Below are 13,401 nucleotides of genomic sequence, written 5' to 3'. Positions count from 1 at the left end.
TCTTCTTCTTCTTCTTCATTGTTTGCCCATCCACTTGGTACATCATTTGGATCACACTCCTCTATGAATGTTTCATCGGCCAATGGAGATATGACATGCATATCATGCGCAACATCGTGACCATAAGCGAAGTCATAGACATCATCTGATTGATAGTAATCACTGTCTTCAGCTAACTCATCTTCCTGTAACTGATCATACTCGGGGTATAGTTTGGATTTCACCTTGCAAACTGCCCACCATTCACTTCTATCTGACTTTTTTATACTCGGATATGAAGTATAATAAACTTGTTGAGCTTGCGAGGCTAATATGAATGGTTCATATGTTCCAAACCTGGATTTATGATTCACCTCCACAATGCCTGAAGCTTTGTCGAGTCTTGTTGCAGTTGGATCAAACCAATGACACTTGAATATCGTAACCCTGTTATTCATGCCTAAGTAAGTCAACTTCATTATTTCCTCTATAACACCGTAGTAATCATGTGCATTTTCACCGTAGCTGCTACCCTTGACACACACGCCACTATTTATCATTGATTTGTTTATACCGTAGTCTTTTGTATGGAATTGATAACCATTTACGATATACCCGTTGTAGCATTGCACAACTTTGGTCGGACCATTTTCTAAATCACATATTCCTTGATCTTTAACATCACCATGGCGAACCTATGCACAAACATAAACAATGATTGTGATCACGATCAATTAAGTAACTTAGTGTTGTTTATAAGTACAAAATTTATGTTAGCTTCTTTACCAAATGTTTGAACCACTCCACAAACTTAGTTTCACGTTCTTTTTGTACTTCTGCATTAGTGAGATGTGAAACTTCGCTTTGCAACTCCAGATCAAATCGTCTGCAAACCACAAATACTTATATTACCGAGCCATGTATCCACATATAGAACATAAAAGGATTTATAATTGAGTTGCATATACATATACTTACTCGATGTATGGGTCGATCGCTGAGCAATTAAAAAGAATATAGATGTGTGCTGCATCTTGCTCTCGATCTGTCAATAGCCTTGATCGGCAACTACCAAATGCATGCCCAAGTGGTTGAAATATCGACAGCTTGTCAGCTACAGTTACTTGTTCTCCATCATCGTTACAGGGTGGGCATGTGTAACGTGTTGGAATATGAGGTTCGAAGTACATAGATGAGAAATTTGAAATCTCTTCTAAAGTGTACGCCTCACAAATAGAGCATTCTACTCTGGCTTTATTACGAAGCTTTTTTTTTAGGTCGAACATACATCTGACAATAATATACATTTCAAATTTTAAATATCTATCATTAAAGAGACAAATATAAAAAAACATATACCTTTCAAATGGGTACATCCATCGATATTACACAGGGCCACCAACCCTTAGTTCATATGGCAGATGTATGATCAAATATTCCATAACATCGAAAAATGCTGGCGGAAATATCTTTTCTAGCAGACAAACAGTGGTGATGACAGAGTCCTCGAGATTCTTTACATCTGATACAACGACCTCCGATATAGGTTTGTCTAACATATCATGGAATGCTAGGGGTATCAATCGTTGCATAAAGATATGACAATCATGGCTCTTCAACCCATATAACTGTTCATCGTCAATCTTCACAGCCCGAGCAATGTTAAAGACATATCCATCTGGAAATCTCAGTTGTCTCAACCATTGATATACATGTTTTATTTGATCAGGTCCGAGCACGTACTTCACCTTTGGTTTTAGTACTTTACCATTATACTCTTTGAGTTCCAATTCTGGTCTTTTACATATTAATTTTAAATTCATACGGGCCTTCGGATTATCCTTCATTTTTCCTTTAATATTCATTACTGTATTGAACACATTATCAAACACATTTTTCTCTACATGCATCACATCCAAATTATGTCGTATCAATAGGGTCGGCCATTACAGTAGTTCCCAAAAAATAGATTTTTTCATCCAATTGTGATCCTTCCCAAATCCACGGAAGGGTGTAAAACTGCGGGCATCTGTTAATACATCTGGAAAGTATCGCAATCTTCTTAGAATCTCTATGCCAGACAATCTTGAGGATGAACCTTCCGTTTCAGTTATGCCTGCTTTAAATGCATTCTTTTGACGGCGGAACGGATAATCGCTGGGTAGAAATCAACGATGGCACTCAAACCAGCAAGGCTTCCTTCCATGCCTCAATCTAAAAGCTTTGGAATCCTCCATGCAGTACGGACAAGCCAACCTCCCATGTGTGCTCCAACCAGATAATATACCATATGCAGGGAAGTCACTGATTGTCCATAGAACAACGGCCTTCATGTTAAAATTTTGTTTTTTGTGGGCATCATACGTGGTAACACCGTCATCCCACAGTACTTTTAGTTCATCAATCAATGGCCTTAGATATACATCAAGATTTTGGCCAGGTGAAGTCGGACCAGGGATCAATAGAGACAAGAAAAGATTTGGACATTTCATACACAAGCTTGGTGGAAGGTTGTATGGAGTTACAAATACTGGCCAGCATGAGTATGGAGTTGATCTACCCCCAAATGGATTAAATCCATCTGTACATAGACCGAGTCTAACATTTCGTACTTCCATTGCAAAGTTCTGATGAGTACGATCAAAGTGCTTCCAAGCTTCAGCGTCAACAGGATGCGTGATCTTGTTTTCATCGTGTCGAACTTTATTTGCATGTCATCTCATGTGTTTAGCTGTCCATGAAGACATATACAATCGCTGCAATCTAGGAGTGATAGGAAAGTAGTGGAGCGACTTGTATGAAACTTTCTTTGATCTCGTGCTACCATTGCCTCTTGTCTTTGGCTTGAGCCGAGGATGCCCACATGACGGGCATGATATGTTGTTTTCCTGCTCCTTGAAATACAATATGCAATGATTTGGACAAGCATCAATCTTTTTGTAACCCATACCTAGAGCGTTGACCATAACTTTCGCACGATAGAAATTTTGTGGCAATTTCTCATCTTTGGGCAACATACTCTTCACAATCATGCACAAACGGTCAAAACATGATTGACTCAAATTATACTCGGACTTCAAATTCATTAGTTGAAGAACTGCAGACAAGATAGTGTGACTCTCACAACCGTTCCAAAGTGGCTCATCAGCATCTCTAAGTAAATCATAAAATCTACTAGCTGCATCGTTTGATGATTCTTCATCTACGGCAGTTCTTACATCACTAGAACTCATAGCAGAACCCAGTTCTGTTCTTGCGGCATCAAATATCAAATTCGTATATGGATTATCGTGCACCACATTCACCCGTGCATCAAAATCGTTTCTAAATTCTTCTCCATGAAACATCCAGTTCTGATAATCACTCACAAAACCCTTCCTGTATAGGTGATGTCTAATGCCATGAGGTTCTACAAATCGATTATTCTTACAAATCTTGCATGGACACCTAATCTGACCTGTGGGATCTACTGTACTGACACTTGCCATTGCAAATTCAATAAAACTGTCATCACCATCCATATATTCATGCGATAACTCATTGTCCACTATCCTACGATACATTCATTCACGGTTTGCAGTCATTTTGTCGTATGATGTTACGAATAGTATCCTAACCAGTTAAAAGAGAACCATCAGAATGCTATGATGAAGAAAATATCAAATTTATCATGCAATATATGATGTCATACAATCACAAGAATTATGATGCATGCATTGATAACTTAATATTTTCATGTGCAAACTATTCATGACACGATACATTCATTTGAAGCATGCTTTAAGTATACAATTTCACATGGAAGACATAATCAAATTGAAAGTAACTACATGTAAGCATGGATACAATCACATCAAACATTGCAATACATCGAAATAATTCATATCAAACAAATCTCAAACATGTACCTGCAGCAAACACACTTCAATATCCCACTAACTACTACCATGCCTAGCATGGACTCCGTACTCCAAAAATAAGAACACTTCCATATTCATGCATTAAAATCATGCTCAGCATGATCTCCGAACTCCAACAAAGCAGTCCTAGATATCAACAACTAAGTGAGTGTGTGAACAATAAAGTGTTACATTCAATAAATTAAATAACATGTGATGTGCTTGCATCACTTACTCACCACGGGTATTTACCTGATTTGCATTGTTTTTGTCACTTACTTACCACGGGTGGCGGGGCACAAGCGAGTTCCGTTGAGAAATCTGCAAAAAAAAAATGATGTTTTAAAATGAAGTCACTATGAAAAAAAACCCTTTCAAACTTAGGACAGTAGGATCCTGCCAACTCATCCTTGGGCGGATATGGATCCACGAATATCATATTTGTAGGAATTGTGACTAAATTTGCTAATGGGCAGCGCCGTTTGAAAAATGAGGTGTGGAGGGGCCCCGCTGAGCATTCAACGGGGCTCAGCTCTTGTGGAAGATTAGTTGAGGTGGCTCTGGCGATTGGAGGCACATGTAGGTGACTCCGATGAGGCTCCGACGGACATGGGAGAGGCTCAAGAGGCTGTGGATGGAGATGTGTGAGGGTTGAACTCGAGCGCAACGAAGGAGAGGGTGCAATGGGAAAGGGCTTTTCCTTGCCGGGGTCGAGCGCCTGCCGGGGTCGACCCTCTATCGGGGTCGACCCCCTGCCGGGGTTGACCCCCTGCCGAGGTTGACCCCCTGCCAGGGTTGACCCCCGGCCGGACACGGCAGGGGGTCGACCCCCCCCCCCCCCGGCCGGACATGGCAGGGGGGTCGGGGTCGACCCCCTGCCGGACATCACAAGGGGTTGACCCCCGGCCGGACACGGCGGGGAGTCGACCCCCCCCCCCCTCTGTCGGACATCACAAGGGGTTGACCCCCGACCGGACACGGCAGGGGGTCGACCCCCTACCAGGGTTGACCCCCGGCCGGACACGGCAGGGGGTCGACCCCCGGCCGGGGTCGACCGCCTGGCGGAGTCGACCCCCTGCCGGAAAACGCAGGGGGTCGACCCCCAATCCATTTAACGGTGGGGGCCCGGAAATACTTGCGGTTGCTCTGGGCGGCGGCGACGGCGGCGGAAGCTTGACGGAGATCGACTTTCGGCGATCGATGGGGGCCGGCAGAGAGGTCGACGGGATGGATAGGGCGGCCGAAGGAAGAGGGCGACAGGAGGGAGAGGGCGGCGGGCGGGAGCAGCAAAAGGAGAAAGGAAAAAGAGGGCTGGGATTAGGGGTAATGCGACATTTCGCGATGGCTTAGCGACGGATTAATTCCGTCGCTAAGCCATCGTAATTCAAAAAATGAAAAAGGTGAGAGAAAATATTTCGTCGCCTAGGCCGTCGCTATTTTGCGACGGAATTTTAGGCGTCGCAATTTCGTCGCTAACTGCCGTATTTATTGCGACAAAATATTCTCTCGCACAATCCGTCGCTACGTAGCGACGGATTTTGCGAGGGAATATAATTTGTCGCTAGTTTCGTAAAATTCTCCAAATATAGCGACGGATTCATTTCTCTCGTTAATCCGTCGCTAAGTAGCGACGATATAACGCCGTCACTAAATTCCGTCGCTAATCAACTGTTTTTTTGTAGTGATTGAATGTATTACATAATAATCTGTATTTAAATTTAGATGAAGAATAAAATAATTATAGTGTCTTTATAGAGTTTAAAATGAAATTAACTCTCAATATATCCTGACTATGGTCATTAATATATATTTTGAGTTAATTTTAAGTTAAACTCTGATAAAGGAGAAAATATTTAAAAATATGATGATTTTTTGAAAAGAGACCCAGTGTGGATCCAGTGTTATTCTATAAAAGATAAAAATCCTAAGTTTTGTTCACACCTTGACTACGTCCATTGATGCAAATCGTCAACTTAGGATTTAATCACCTTTTATTAGAATGATGCACGTGTCATTCGTGTTCCCATTCATGAAATTTTGAAAGAAAAAAACAAAATAATATGAAATATATACTTTCATAACATATATACTCATACATTCTATTCTAGAACTTGGAATGTAAGCTTCTCATTATATCTAGCTATTATAATATGGGAACAGGAATTAAAGTCAAGAATTCCTTAAACTAAGCAGAAAAAGCACCATCTTCCATGTATTATGTTCCAATTTTAAGGGCAACTGCATGATGTAACTATGAATATGCCGACTTGGTCTTACTGGCAGAGAGAACAAAATTTCACTCAGCCCCATACATGGTATGTCAAGGAAATTCCAAATTATGCAACATTCTGGTAATTACTCAAGCTTGCACATGGCTTTCTCACTTCAGATTGACTATCTCCTTTACCGCAGGGTGTTAACTCTTTGCACTAAAAATCATAACAATAAAGAATATTGCACAGAGGCTCACTCTCTTACTTATCTTGTTACAATGGTCGAATGGTTGGTCACCAAAAGAAAAACCTATTAGCATAAACTGGAAAAAGAAGGATTTAAACTGCGCATTTAGTGAGGTTGCAACAACGGTAAGATGTAGGTGAGTGTGGACAAGTGTAATGCACTATTTTAAAGACATTCAATGAAAAGGTGTTGTGGAAGGTGGCGATGAATGGATGAATAGTGGATTTTGCAGGAAAATAATGGAAGTGGTTGGTGGGTGATCAGTAAGTGCACAAGCAAGAGAAGTGTGGAAGCATTGTGGAGGGGCTAGTGCTAGACATGTACTGTGCACAGAGGATCATGTAATGTGAGTAGATGATGGCTGGGGGGGGGGGGGGTGTTGCAGAAAATGGATGGCAGCAAAGTACTAAGTCAAGGTATAGTGGGAATGGCTGGGAGTTAAGTGATTTGCAAGAAATGGATGGCAGAGAAGGTGTTGTGGACAACAAGTGTAATGGCTATGGGATACAAGGAAAAGGGTGGCTATAGGTTGTAGTGAGGTGAATAGTTGTGGATATGGTACAGCAGGGAAAGCGAAAGCATTGATAGTGTTGAATGCTTGTCGAGCAGTGAAGTGAAAACAATAATGTGTTACTGTATGGTTTAATGAGAATGCCTAATGGAGATGGGGGCATTAAGGTGGGTGGGCAAACAGGTGGTGAAGGCTATGACAATGAGTATGCTGTAGAAGTGGAGATAATGATATGATGCAGTTGAAAATAATGAAAGGATGTTACTGGATGTACTATTGGGGGTGATGGAGTACACTGCAAGGTGAATATGTGTGGGGGAGGTGTTGATAAATGCTCAGGAGAAAGAATATGCAAGTTCACAGGTGTTGATGTGAACATATTGAGACTGGTGTTATGCTTAATGTAGCTGGAATGCAGGTGATGTGATGTGAAATAATGATAGCAGGTGGGTGCTGTGAAGTGAAGTGCATGAAGATGGTAAGTGTAACCGTGAAGGAAGATATGGTAGATATAGTAGGAAGATAGAATGAAGGACTCATGCTCACAAGGTGAACGACAAGAAGGAAGCAATGTGATGGCTGGGTTGTTGCAGGAGGTAATGCAGATGCAAATGGGTGTTGGCAACAAGAGAGCTGGGAAACATGGAGATGGTAGTGATGGAAAGTGCATAGAAGGGAATGTATTCAATGGAAAATGCTAAGTGCAAACATCAAGTAGCACATTTTGTTGTAGATGCAGAATGTGTTTTAGATGAAATAGGGGAGGGATATGAAGGAATTGCTACAGCTGCAAGTAGTGCGAGAATGCAGTGGTGATAGGTGAGTTAAGTGGAGGTTTTGCACACAGGTAGCCATAGGGGCTGGATGAGGCGTGGTCAATGCAGGGTGATGGAGTGAGCTATGATGTAAACAGGTGAAGATAGGTACAGGTGTTATATGAAAATGTGATGAATTGCTTATTTACCTTAAAGCATCTAAGAAGAACAGTCATGCTTATGGTGATAGCCATTTTCACCCAAACCTCTTCAAATACATCGAAACTCACAATACGGGCTGAAGCATGACCGTTCAAATGCCCCAAAAACTCAGCTCAGACCTCATTTCACAGAAATGTAATTGATCAAATACAAAAAAAAAATCTGGACATAAGCATGAGATTCACCAATAGATATGCATAAGAGGCATCATTGTCATGTTTACTGTAGGTGGATCATGATGGGTGTAATGATATCAGGCAAAAACGTGATATAAAAACCCACAAAACAAACAAAACAAAACAAAAATGAAGGCGTTGTGCATTAGGTGGAATAGTGAGAGGTGAATGACGGTGAAAACCAGAAAATGGTTGCTCCTGAATGATGGCGTGCAATGAAAATCACAATCAGACACCAGCCCATTACCTTGTATACGATGAAGCTGAGGCACCCACTTGAGCTCCTTAGTAGAGAATCCATAGTTATCAGGAAATAGCTGAACCCACTAATTTTTTTTTATAGAGTTCTGTAGGCAACAGTTTAAGTATGCTTTCATGTCATAGTGCTGACAATCAATGCTATTTTCGAAACTTGCATTCTCTGATAGTCTTTGGGGAGTTGCTAGTCAGGCTCCTTCCTCATTCATAGTCCTTGTGGGACTATCCTGTACAAATCTAACACTTCTCTGTTTCTCAAATTGGAATGGAGAAAAACTGATTAGGGAATCCATGTATGCCTCAGACCATAACATGTAAGATGAAAATGAAGCTAATGGGCATGCAGTATGTATGATCAGTTACAGAAAGACACGATTGTTGAACAGGGTGATTACTATCAATAAGATGATATGTATGACTTCTCTTATGGTCACGATGTCGCACATGGTATGCATGTCACATCTCCATTGTCTGATGGCACACGTATGGAAGAATGTAATCCAAATGATATACCAAGTGGATGAGTGCCCAATGAAGAAGAAGAAGAAGAAGAGGACGAAGATGAGGAGGAGGAATAAGAAGAATACGAAAGTCAAACAAGTGATGAGGAAGCATACTCGAGCTAGTAAAATAGATCTTGTAATACATACCTTATGTTCAAATGTATTGCAATGTTTAATGTGAATGATTTGAATGTATTGCAATGATTTGAATGTATTGCAATGTTTGAATGTATTGCATGAAGTTATTTTTTATTTGATTATGTGTTTATGAAGATATAAAGTTGTGTGACTGATTCAAATAAGATTTTTATTTATTAGAATATGGTTTTTGGAGGTCACAGTGGTCGAGCACCCAGTGGTAGCTAGTCTCAGTCTTTATATTCATGGGCTGCTTTGATAGGTATATCATTTAACTAATTGCATACTTGATTAGTTTAAATATGTATTGTGTGAATTTCTAACTCATTTTTCTATAGATGATGTTTCGCCTGCACATGACCCACCTACACCAGTTATTCATACACGTCTCGAGACAACAGCAGAAGCAGGGACTTCTCAGTCTAACACACGATGACTCATTCAAATAGTGTATATCGATAATTGACCGTAAGTATTTCATTTTTACTTATACAATCTTATCTTATAAATAATGTATGTCGATAGTTAATGTGTACCAATTCATGTGCAGTGCGAGGTTCGAGCCACAAGAAGTAATACGAGAAATTAGGCAGTCACTAGTTCAGCATCTTCCAAGATCGATCGCTCAATGGAAAGAGTACCTGAAGGAGGTGTTGGATATATTATGGTCCTCATTCATGGTATACAATTATTTATTATAGCTAATGTGTTTTATATTTAATTTTTTTTATAATCATGTCTACTAACTTTCTGAAATTATTTTTAGGGTTCGAATCGCTTTGCGACTGCGATGGAGGAGCAGGATGCGAGGCAGGTGTGGCAGAAGGTAACTGTTAGTCGATTTGCATACATGCTGCACAATATGAAGACTGCAACAATGAAAGCATTTGGTGGGATAGATGATCCACTGCAGTGGAAGGGCCATGGCCCTCCTACTATCAGGTCAGATTTTTTAGATGCAATGTGCAACAAGTGGGTGGGGCATGAATTTTGAAATTGCTCAGCAAATGCTGCACAAAACTGAACGAAGATGCCTGATGTCCATCTACACAGGTGGATCTAGGACTTTTGGGAGCCACCTGAAGAAAATGGTAACTCATCAATATATATTGTCAAATTTATAAGTATTATTGTATACTTTTTAAATAATTTTTTTATTATTTAACCTCGCAGGAAGTAGAAAAAGGAGGCATTGTTCCTTACAAGGATGTGTTTGTTGAAACACATAAACGATAGAGCATGAAAGAGTTCGTATCAGAGAAGACAAGAGCGACAACAATATGTATTTATTGTATTAATAAATATTGTAATATATAAGTTACCATGAACATTGTAATTCTTAATTATTAATTTATATTGTAATCATTACTTTGTAGGAGTCATACGAGCAGCAGATGGTAGAGCGATATGGCGATAATTCCACTCAGCATCCGCCTTTTGATCCTGTAGCATGGGTGACTACAACCGGTGAACCCAAAAAGGGTCGTGTGCTCAGGTTTGGGAGTAATATGAACACCACACCAGTCGTTGCCAACTCCAGCAAGAGCTCTCAGAGTTCTTCTGTCAGCATCAACTCAAAGCGTCTGATTGACCCGGCTAATTCTTGGGATAGTGTCTGCCAGCTTGTTAAGGATACAATGTGTGACTATTTACATGAAGCAATTTATGACGTTGTCTGTAATGAGTTGTGCAGCTTTTTTTGGGACAGGGGAACTTCGTTTGCAGGTGTCTGTCAGGTATGAAAGTTTCATGTCATTAGATTTCAAGCTAGTATATGCACGATTTCATCACATATGAGCATATTTCATCACTATGAAAGTTTTTGACTGTCTTATAACACATAGATGGATGATTAAATCACTATGAAAGAGTTTTTACAACATTAGAACACATATAAGCATGATTTCATCACTGTGAAAGTTTTTTGATTGCCTTATAACATATCTATGCATGATTGAATCACTATGAAAGTTTTTTTACAACCTTTGAACACATATATGCATGATTGAATAACTATGAGAGTTTTTTGACAACATTAGAACACACACAAGCATGATTTCATCACTATGAAAGTTTTTGACAACCTTAGAACATATATATGCATGCTTTAATCACTATGAGAGTTTTTTGACAACCTTAGAACACATATATGCTTGATTGAAGCACTATGAGAGTTTTTTGACAACAATAGAACACATATAAGCATGATTTTATCACTATGAAAGTTTTTTACTGCCTTATAACACATATATACATGATTGAATCACTATGAAAGTTTTTGACAATATTAAAACACATATATGCTTTATTAAAGCACTACAAAAGTTTTTTTACAACAATAGAATGCATATAAGCACGATTTCATCACTATGAAATTTTTTGACTAACCCATTTAATAAACGGCTCAGTCGGGTTGGCGGGTTGGCATACCCCTAACGCGAACCTGACCCGTTTAATAAATGGGTTAGGCAGGTCGACCCGTTTAATAAATGGGTTAGGCAGGTCGACCCGTTTATTAAATGGGTTAGTTTAAGCCAAACCCGAACCTGCCTAAGAGGCGGGTTGGCTTGGCGGGTCGTGCCAGGTTTTTTTACCCCTAATTAGAACACATATAAGCATGATTCCATCACTATGAAAGGTTTTTGACTACCTTATAACACATATATGCATGATTGAATCACTATGAAAGTTTTTTTACAACCTTTGAACATATATATGTATGATTGGATCACTTTGCGAGTTTTTTGACAACATTAGAACACATACAAGCATGATTTCATCACTATGAAAGTTTTTGACAACCTTAGAACACATATATGCATGCTTGAATCACTATGAAAGTTTTTTGACAACCTTAGAACACATATATGCTTGATTGAAGCATTATGAGAGTTTTTTGACAACAATAGAACACACATAAGCATGATTTCATCACTATGAAATTTTTTGACTGCCTTATAACACACATATGCATGATTGAATCACTATAAAAGTTTTTTGACAACATTAGAACACATATATACTTGATATAATCACTATAGGAGTTTTTTGACAACATTAGAACACATATAAGCATGATTTCATCACTATGAAAGTTTTTTACCGCCTTATAACATATATATGCATGATTGAATCACTATGAAAGTTTCTTTATAATATTAGAACACATATAAGCATGATTCCATCACTATGAAAGTTTTTTGACTGCCTTATAACACATATATGTATGATTGAATCACTATGAAAGTTTTTTGACAACCTTAGAACACATATATATGCATGATTGAATCACTATAAAAGTTTTTTGACAACCTTATAACGTATATATAATCCTGATTGAATCACTATAAAATTGCTTGACTGCCTTAGAACGCATATATGCATCCTTGAATCACTATGAAAGTTTTTTGACAACCTTAGAACATATATATGCATACTTGAATCACTATGACAGTTTTTTGACAACATTAGAACACATACAAGCATGATTTCATCACTATGAAAGTTTTTTACAACCTTAGAACATATATATGCATGCTTGAATCACTATGAGAGTTTTTTGACAACCTTAGAACACATATATGCTTGATTGAAGCACTCTGAGAGTTTTTTGACAACAATAGAACACATATAAGCATGATTTTATCACTATGAAAGTTTTTTACTACCTTATAACACATATGTGCATGATTGAATCACTATGAAAGTTTTTTGACAATATTAAAACACATACATGCTTTATTAAAGCACTATAAGAGTTTTTTGACAACAATAGAATGCATATAAGCATGATTTCATCACTATGAAAGTTTTTGACTGCCTTATAACACATATATGCATGCTTGAAGCACTATGAAAGTTTTTTGACAACATTATAACTAGGGGTGGCAATCGGGTGGGGTTGGCAGGTCGACCCGGCGGGTTGGCGGGTCAGCATACCTCAACCCGAAACTGACCCGTTTATTAAATGGGTCGACTGTGGCAAACACGAACCCGACCCATTTATTAAACGGTTAACCCGACACAACCCGCCAACCCATTTAATAAACGGGTTGGGTCGGGTAAACGGGTTGGCGGGTTAGCGGGCGGGTTGGCGGGTCGGGTTAGCAGGTTGACCCGCCCACCTAACCCGTTTATTAAACAGGTCAGCCGGGTTGGCGGGTTGGCATACCCCTAACATGAACCTGACCCGTTTAATAAACGGGTTAGGCGGGTCGACCCGTTTATTAAATGGGTTAGTTTAAGCCAAACCCGAACCCGCCTAAGAGGCGGGTTGGGTTTGCGGGTCGTATCAGGTTTTGCCACCCCTAATTAGAACACATATAAGCATGATTCCATCACTACGAAAGGTTTTTGACTGCCTTATAACACATATATGCATGATTGAATCACTATGAAAGTTTTTTGACAACCTTTGAACATATATATGCATGATTGAATCACTATGCACGTTTTGTGACAACATTAGAACACATACAAGCATGATTTCATCACTATGAA

This window comes from Nuphar pumila, chromosome 5, assembly GCF_984573655.1.
Source record: "Nuphar pumila chromosome 5, dmNupPumi1.hap1.1, whole genome shotgun sequence".
Lineage (NCBI taxonomy): Eukaryota > Viridiplantae > Streptophyta > Magnoliopsida > Nymphaeales > Nymphaeaceae > Nuphar > Nuphar pumila.
This window is presented reverse-complemented; position numbering follows the sequence as displayed.